This window comes from Nyctereutes procyonoides, unplaced genomic scaffold (genome assembly GCF_905146905.1).
Source record: "Nyctereutes procyonoides isolate TBG_1078 unplaced genomic scaffold, NYPRO_anot_genome, whole genome shotgun sequence".
In the NCBI taxonomy this organism is placed as follows: domain Eukaryota; kingdom Metazoa; phylum Chordata; class Mammalia; order Carnivora; family Canidae; genus Nyctereutes; species Nyctereutes procyonoides.
Genome location: NW_026575020.1, coordinates 40,797,994 through 40,807,960, shown reverse-complemented (window position 1 = coordinate 40,807,960; position 9,967 = coordinate 40,797,994).

Sequence of the window (9,967 nt, the reverse complement as noted above, 5' to 3'; positions counted from 1 at the left end):
CCCTGGGGTGTCAGATGGTTTCATTTTTTAATGCTAAGTGTACACTGAATTGGTAGTGGCTGTCAAAGGTATTCTATTGGAGGGAACTGTGAAAACTTGTATGGGTTCAGCAGGAAAATTGTTTTGGGATTGATTAATGATGTCTGCCATAGGTAGAAAATCAGTAAGCCATGAGATGTTTGCTATTTATCAATTCCAATCTAGCCCTTAGGATACATACAGAAATTTTATATATGTTTTACCATATCTACCTCTTCCATTTAGGTTTACTCTTTTTTTTTTCTTTTTTTGTGGAGTTTGTGTGTGTGTGTGTGTGTGTGTGTGTGTGTGTGTTTAGTTGTTTAATGAAGGTCTTCCTGCTGTGAGATTATGAAAAATTCTTTTACTTTTTCTTCTAAAACTTTTATAATTGTTTTCTAGATTCCATGTGTTTCATGGTCTATTCATGTCTTCCCTCATCAATATCAACAAGTTTTAATAAATATAACTTTGTATTTGAATAGATTATAGGTAGTCTCCATTGTTGTTCTCTTTATAAAGTTTCTTGGCTAGCCTTGTACATGTTTCCTCCTCTAAGAAGCTTTAGAATCAGCTGGTAAAATTCCATAAGAATATTTTTTAAAGATGGAGAGATGGGGGAGAGAGAGAATCTTAAGCAGGCTCCATGCCCAGCACAGAGCCAATGAAGGGCTCAATCTCAGAACCCTGAGATCATGACCTGAAATGAAATCCAGAATCAGATGCTTAAGTGACTGAGCCACCAAGGCATCCTAAAATTCCATTAGAATTTAATTGGGATTGCATTGAATTTATAAACTAATTTGGTGAAAATAGATTTTTGTGTGTATGTGAAATAAAGTCTTCCCCTTTGGGAATGTTGTGTGTCTTTCTTTAAGCCTTCCTTTATTTACATCAATAAAACTATGTACTTTTTCCCATAGATGCTAACACATTTCTTGTTAAGTTTATTCCAGGGCACTTTACACTTTTTGATACTCTCATGAGTGGAATTTTCCCTCTGAAATGTGTACCAATGGCTCAGAAAGGTATTACTTTTTGTGTGTTGTTCTTATAACTGTTTTTTTACTGAATTGTCTTATTAGTTTATAATCATTTTTCACAATTTTCCTCTTGGATTTTCTACTTTTATTGTCTTTAAGGAGGGATAGGCTGTTTTTTTTAAGATTTATTTATTTTATAATTTTTTGATTTTATTTATTTATTTGAAAGACAGTGTGAGGGATCCCTGGGTGGTGCAGCGGTTTGGCGCCTGCCTTTGGCCCAGGGCGCGATCCTGGAGACCCCGGATCGAATCCCACGTCGGGCTCCCGGTGCATGGAGCCTGCTTCTCCCTCTGCCTGTGTCTCTGCCTCTCTCTCTCTCTGTGACTATCATAAATAAATAAAAATTTAAAAAAAAATTTAAAAAAAAAAAAAAGAAAGAAAGACAGTGTGAGAGAGTACAAGCAGTAGAGAGGGAAAAGTAGGCTGCCCATTGAACAGGGACCCTGACATAGGGCTCTATCCCAGGACCCTGAGATCATGACCTGAACCGAAGGTAAATGCTTAAGGATCTAAGATACTGAGCACAGAACGTGACTTGGGGCTTGATTTCATGACTTTGAGATCATGACCTGAGCTGAAACCAAGAGTCAGGTGCTTAACTTACTGCACTTTCCAGTTGATGGTTATTTTTCTTTCAAAACCTTAATGATAACACTCTGAGGGCTACTGGCTTAGGCAGTTTTGGAGACAAGTCTACTATAATCCCATATTTGTTCTTTTATAATGTAATGTACCTGTATCTCTGGCTGCCTATAAAATTTAAGGTTTTTCTATTTGTCTTTAATTTTGAGGAGTTTGAATATGATATAACTCTTTAAAAAATGTTATCTTCCTTGGTGTGTTCTGAGCTTCTTGGATCTGTGGTTTGGTGTCTTTTACTAATTTTGGGAAATTCTAAGTTGTTATCACTTCAAATATTTCTTCTGACCTAATTTTCCTTTCTCTTTTACTTCTGGAATTTCAGTTAAAAATATAATAGACAATTTGGGGGATCCCTGGGTGGCGCAGCGGTTTGGCGCCTGCCTTTGGCCCAGGGCACGATCCTGGAGACCCGGGATCGAATCCCACGTCGGGCTCCCGGTGTATGGAGCCTGCTTCTCCCTCTGCCTGTGTCTCTGCTTCTCTCTCTCTCATTGTGTGCCTATCATAAATAAATAAAAAAAAAACAAAACAAACAAACAAAAATTTTAAAAAAATATATAATAGACAATTTGATATTGACCCTCAGCTTCAGGTTTTAAGTTAGTCCTTTTACCACTTTCTGAAACATGTAAGAATATTACAGCAGTTTAATTCTATTTACCACTTCCTGATCTTTTTGGTATTGTTTTCATATATTTTACTTTCACATAATTTATAAGTTCACAACACATTTGTCTTATTGTTATAAATGTTTTTTAGCCTTATGTTTATCTATTTTCTTTATTCTTTCCTGCAGTTTCATGCACCTATCTAGGCTCATTTTTCTAATCTGAGAAAGTTTTCCTTAGACTGAAATTTTTTCTTTGGTGGTTCTTATAGCATAAATGTTCTGGCAATGAATTTTTCAACTTTTATTTATTTTAAATGTCAGTTTTGAAGGCTATTTTTGTTCTGTATAGCATTCTATGTTGACAGATTTTTTTCTTTCTACACTTTACAGATTTCATTCCATTGTCTTCTGGCTTCTGTGGTTTCCTTTGAAAAGTTAGCTGTCTTACTATAGTTCTTTGATGCACATGTGGTAATGTGTCTTTTCCCCTTCTCTGTCTCTTTCCTTTTTAAGATGATCTCTATGCCCTTTGACATGGTTTTCCTTGTTTTAATCTCCTTGTAGTTTGCTGAACTTTCTGTATTTAGGGGTTACTGCCTTTCCAATTTTGAAAAGTTCTCAGGCATTATCTCTCTGAATGTCTTTTCTGCCTCATTTCCTCTTTTCTCTTTTTCTTGGAGTACAATTATAATAGAGAAAAGGGAGAGAGACTCCTTGTTTCCAGTGTATCTCAGATGTCTTTATCTCTTTTCTGTGTATTGCATTCTTTGCCTCTCTCCATGCTTCTCACCTATCTGAATATTTTCTTCTGATCTATTTTCCACTTCATTAATTACCTCTTTAGCTGTATCTAAACTGCTGTTAAGCTCATTTAGTGAGTTTTAAATTTCAATTTTCATATTTTAATTTATTTATTTTTGAGATTTTATTTATTTGAGCGAGAGAGTGTGTGAGAGGAGCAGAGGGAGAGGACAAGAGACTCTATACCAAGCATTGAGCCCTATGTGGGGACCAGTCTCATGACCCCAAGATCATGACCTGAGCTGAAATCAAGAATCAAATGCTCAACTGATTTAGCCACCCAGGCACCTCAAATATTTATTTTAGAATACTCATTTCATTATTTTTAGAAATTGCAAATATCTTGAAATTCTTCATCTTTTCATTCATCTTGCCAATTTTCAATGATTTAATTTAAAACATTAATAATAGTTAATAAGTTCTTGTCTAATAATTCCAGTATCTCATCAATCTATGGGTTTTCTGCTAAGTTTATTTTTTCCTATTGATTGTTGGTTGCATTTCCCTGCCCCATACATGTTTAGCAATTTTTTAAAAAAATTTTTAAGCCACACACTGTGTATAACAGAATCATAGATATTCAATATGGTTTACCCATTTCTCTGCTAGACAAATAAGATGGAAGCTGATTAGTTCAATACAATGAGGACTTGAGCTGGATGAGGGCTGAATTGCACTTTTAGTAAGTTTCAGCCTATCTCTGACTCATTCTTTCTTTTCTTTTTTTTTTTTTGGCATGGCCCTCCTAGGCTTTTGATTGAGAGACTAGAAGGTCTCTGTTTCCTCATTCCTAAATGACTGAGGGATCCCATTTCTCTCTTGGGAGGTTTGACTTCTTGATGGAGAAAGCACCAGTGTTTGAGGTCATCTCCTCTCCCTGGTGGGACCAAGTACTGTGAAACCACAGATTTCACATCATTTTTAAGAAGTTTCTAAACTTCCAGCCAGTCAGCCTCCCACACAGCCCAGACCTCAAAGACTGTTCTGTGGGGATATCATATTATTGACTTCTATAGTTTCCACCCATCACACTGGTCCTACAAGATCAGTAAAAGCTTTGCTGTGTTCTCTTTGCTTCAGTAGAGCCTCTTAGCCTCAGCCAAACAAGATCCTCAGGACAAACCTAGAATTGGGAAATGCCCCCAAGTCTGATCACCTTCCTAACTCCTTTAGGAAGGACTCTTCCTGCTCTGGATTTTAGTTCATTTAGTCCTCATTACTATAGCTCTGTGATGTTTTTAAAACTATGATTTTGCAATAGATTTCTTTTTCCCTAACTGATGTAGTGAGAGGTTGGCTTGCCATAGCCACTGTATTCTAGTCAGCAATAGAAATCTCCTTCTCTTTTTTTTTTTCAATTTTTATTTATTTATGATAGTTACACACACACACACACACAGAGAGGCAGAGACATAGGCAGAGGGAGAAGCAGGCTCCATGCACCGGGAGCCCGATGTGGGATTCGATCCTGGGTCTCCAAGATCGCACCCTGGGCCAAAGGCAGGCGCCAAACCGCTGCGCCACCCAGGGGTCCCTCCTTCTCTCAACACATATTTAAACTTGCACTTTTCTACATAAGTCTAGAACTCCTCAGGATCTATATCCTCTCCTTGAACAAGTTAAGAACGTTTTCACTCCGCTTCTCACGCCTGAATACATCCCACATTGAGATCACCTAAGGTGTGAATTCCTGGGTGGTTACTGTTGTCATTGCTATTGCTGCTGCTGCTGTTACATTATGCATTCAAAATTAGACTTAACAACAAAGTTTCACTGTTTTTTTTTTAATCACTATATCCCATACTCCATGTCTTTTTTTGGTTTTGTATTCATTTTCTTTTTCTTTTATGACAAAACATTCTTGAGTAATTCTTTTAGAGAGTCTGAATAATATATTCATTCAGAGAGACTCTGTCCAAAATATTTTTGATCCCTCTCACTCTTGAAGGCTAGTTGAGTTATACATAGGATCTTAGGATCAAAACAATTTTCTCCAGAAATTTGAAGCTCTTTTTCTATTGTTTTCCAGTGTTGCTAAATAGAAATCATTTGCCAGTCTGAATCTTATTCCTCTGAGAATAAGCAGCAACACCACCCCACCTCTAGCTTTAAAGACTTTGCTTCTGAAATTTTACCACTGTGTGTCAGGAATGAATCTTTCTCCCTCCATTTATGCTGCTTAACATTTGACTGATCCTCTGATTATCCAGATTATTGCCTGTCTTCAGTTTTGGGAAATGTTCTCCTATTGATTGATTGATTATCCACTGCCCCCCTCATCTTCTGCTTATGAAACTCCTACTAACGACCAGAAAAATGTTGAAATTTCTGCACCTAGTCTCTATGTCATTTAACTATTTTTTTCATTCTCCATATCTCTGTCATTTTACACCACAGTCTAAGAGAATCCCTCAACTTATTTTTTAAAGAGTTATTTATTTATTTGAGAGAGAGAGAGAGAGAGATCATGCTCGTGAATAGGGGGAAGAGCAGAGGGAGACAATTCTCAAGCAGACTCCCCAGTGAGCACAGAACCTACCACAGGGCTCAATCTCATGACCCATGAGATCATTACCTGAGCCAAAACCAAGTGTCAGACATTTAATCAACTGAGCCACCCTTGGTGCCCCATCCCTCAGCTTATTTTTAACTCACTAGTTCATTATTTCAAAATCAAATTTGAAATAGTTCAACATAAAATACATAAAGAAGCATAAAGAATAAATAACATAACAAATAAAATACACTAGTACCCACTACCCAGCTTTAACATTTCACCATATTTGCTATGTATTTCTTTTTTACTGACATATTGTCAGTAAAATATGTCATTTTTTACTGACATATTGTCAGTAAAGTTGAAGCTCTTTGTGTTCTCTTCCCAACTCCATTCCCCTTCTTTTATGTCCATAGGTAACAACTATGTTGAATTTGGTCGTTATGATTTTTAAATTACCTTTTTATTAATGTATCATTTATATCCTATATAATTCACTTATTTTTAAGTGTGCCATTTGATGAATTTTGGTATTTCTATGAAATTGTGTAACCACCTTCACAGTCAAGATATAAAAGAATTCCATCATCCAAAAAGGTTTTCATGTGCCCTTTGGCAGTTAATCACCTGCTTCTACTCTGGCCCTAGACAACAACCACTTTCTGTCCTATAGCTTCGCCTTTTTAGAGTTTCATATATGAGATCAGATAATGCATACTCTTTATGAGTAATTTATTTCACTTAATGTAATATTCTTGAGGTTCAGCCATGTTTTTGCATCATTATTAATGTTTAATTATTTTTTATTGCCGAGTAGTATTCCCAAGTATAGATATACAACAATTCATTTATCTATTCACCAATTGATGAACATTCAAATTACTTCTAGTTTGGGACTATTTTGAATAATGCAGCTAAGAACATTTGTTTTCAGATCTTTGTGTGGACATATGTTTTAATTTCTCTTGAGTAAATACATGAAAGTAAAATTGCTATATCATAGGATAAGTGTGTTTTTAACTTTGTAAGATGCTAACATACTGTTTTCCAAATTGGCTGTGCCATTTTGCATTCCCACCAGCAAACTGTGAGAGTTACAGTTTCTCCGTATTCTTGCCAACACTTGGTATTGCCAGTCTTTTTAACTTTAGTGTGTGGTGGTACATCATTATTTTAATCTATATTTCTCTAATGACTAATTAGAAGCTGGGGATTTTTAATGTGATCATTGCATTCATGTATCTTCCTTTGTTGAATTTCTGTTCATTTCTCCATTATTATTGGATTTTTTATTTTATTATCACAGTGTAACATTTCTTTATGTATTTCAGATACACATTTTCCAATTTTAATGTAAATCTTCTTGAAATATGACTATAGATGTTATACTGAATACATAGAAAAGGTGTATACTATTGTTTTCATGTTTTAACTATATTATAGATATCATAACAATCTATCATCTTGCAATTGCTTTTTATTCACTCAGCATTCTATTTTTGAAATTGATCCCTGTGGATACATGCAGCTCTAGGTAATTTATTTTACCTGGTGCATAGGACTCTGTAATGTGACCAAACCACAGTTTTTAAAATCCATTCTCTTAGCTTAAGGGTTGTTTTCAATTTTTGCTAATAAAAAGAATTCTTCAGTGAACACTCACGTATTTCCTTACACACATGTAAAAGTTTCTCTAAGCTTACACCTAGAAGTGGCATAGGGGCTGCATGTCTTTAAATTTATTCCAATTTTCCTTTTGGCTGTGTTTTGTACTATTCAGCCAACCTACTGAGTTTCAAATTTGAACAATTATTTTAAATTTTCAAGATCTCTTAGTGATTCATTTTAGCAACAGCCTGTTCTCAATTTATTGATATGGTATCTTCTCCAATCTCCCTAGGGATGGTAATAATACTACTTTAAAGTCTTCTTTTGTTTGTATTTGCCCTCTTAAGTCTATTCCCTTGAGTCTTAGGTCTTCTATTTGTTAAGTTTGATTCCTCTCTTTCACAATTGTTGATTTTCCTGAAATGCTTGGGCATTCTTCGTTTTCTCTGGTGATTTGTTCTATCTCCCTGTCTCTGAAGGATGATTTTGGCCACAAGAGCTTGTCTCTGTTAATCACTGTGAAAGAGTGGTTGTGATGGAAGTGGTATGTGATGGAAGTTGGTCTTCTTCCTAGTCTGTCGTTAGATTCCCCAGGGCATGTCCCTGACTCTCAGACCTAATATGTCCACTCATTATTCTGGCTTATTGGTAAACTCCCCTGCTGTCACCTGCTCAGCATGAACAATGGGGGATGGGCAGGACACCTGGTCAGAAATAGGTCAGCCTGGCTGCTCCAAATGCAGCTTCTCAATTATTCACTCTCATGATTGCATTGGTTTCCCCTGCTGCTTTGGGTATCCTATGGACCTGTTGACTCTGAGCTTGGAGTATTCCTGGAACCAGCCCCACCCTGCATAGGTGATGGTCTTGTGTGTTTTGGGCCGTGGGTTCCTCTGTCAATTCAGGCCTGTCTACTTTCCGTCTTTCAGGAATTCCACAAATTTTTTGATTCACTGAGGACTTTCTTGTTTTCTACAACTGTTACAATAGCATATATACTTACCTCAATACATTTTTTTTTCTGTTATAACTGGAAATTTGGGGAGAGAGGACTGGACTCAGTCTGTCATCTTTATCCAATTTCCCATGCTTCTTATTTTCTTTCAATGCTGTCTTCCTTGGATCTCTCTGACCTTGGGTCTCCGTGTGTGTGTCTCTCTCTGTCTCTGACTATGGTTCTGTTTCTCTTTCTGTGGCTCCACTTCTATTCATGTCTTCCTCTATCCCTGGTTCCTCTAAGCCTCTGTTCCTCATCATTCCCTATTCTCGGTGGCTGCTCCCCATCAGTGGGAAGCTCTGGCCCCCATGGCTGGTTGGCTCTGGAGCAGTTTGTGGGTGGGGGAGCCCCAGATTGCTGTAACATGGAACAAGGATTTCCAACACATGCTCCCTCTGGCAGCCTGCCACCACAGCTCACTGCCTGCCAACATCACACTTCAACTTAAAGAGGGAAAACTGCCAGACCAATGTTTTAGCTACAGCCCCGTGTCAGGGTTGCATGGGGAATCTCACAGCAGCCCCTGCCAGAAGCTTGAGCTGTGAGGGGATTGGGAAAGGGGCTCAGGGCTGCCTGGTGTTGGTGGGGAGTCCTGGCTGTCACCTTCCCTGGCCTCACTGGTTCTGAGTACCAGAAAGTTGCTTGGAACCTACTCTGGGCTTTTCCCTTTCTAATCCACTCCTGGGCAGGTAAGTGACCATTGTCCTGTTTCTTCTCTCCATTGCCTCTCCTTGTGCCCATGTCACCCACAGTATGACCATCTCTTCCACCTCTGGATAAAGTAGCCCTGGGTTGTGAGTTGAGGGAATGGTCTGGGACTTTGGAAAAGTCACTAGACTCACTCTGGTTTTACTGGTTAGGAGTCAGGAAATGTCAGAGATCGGTGTAGAAGTCCTCACCATCACCAATGAAGAGACAACCGTTTCTTTCAGTACAAAAGCTCCATTCTTTTCTAGGACTTACCCCTGCCAGCATAGAATTGCCCATCCTTGCTAATAAATACATGCCCATCTATAGAAGCGCTTGATCTAGCAAATACAGGGATTCCTATTCATATGAGTGTAGAAGCGTCCCATCTCTACCTGTGTGAAGCATCTTTCCTTGCCAGTATAGACTCACCAGTTCTTTCTTTCAAGATAATCATACCCATTCCTGTCCCCTGGAGACACTCCCAGCCCAACCACTGCAGATGCTTTCATTCTAATGGATGTAGAGGCACCCACAGCTATAATAAGCTCCGTTTCTGGGGACAGGACAATGGAGAGAGAGATGTATTATAGAGATGAGCAGAGGCCCTCAATCAAGGCAAGGAAGAAATACCCTTATCTCTATAGTACAAAAGCACTTATGGTCAGTGCACCGTTTATTATTTCTTTCAATGTGGATTCCTCAGTATTCCAGCAGGGATAAGCCCATCCCAGACTTGGGGCAATGCCTCCTTTTAGGGGTACAGTGGCTCCTAGAGCTGTAAATACAAAACATGCATGTGAATAAGCATAGATGTTTCTGTTCTAACTACTGTAGAAACAGCCATATTTGAGAATACAGAGGTTCCCAACCCCACCAGTGTAGAAGTGTGCATCAATATAGAACCATCTACTGGTGGGAGTCTGGGGGCTCCCAGCCTGCCAACATGGATGCACCCATCTGCTATCAGAGGCAAGCAGGTTCCTTGGGACACCTGGCAGACCAGGAAGTTATCAATGGGGAAAGGTAGCATGAAAAGGTGGGGTGGGAAGATGGAGCCA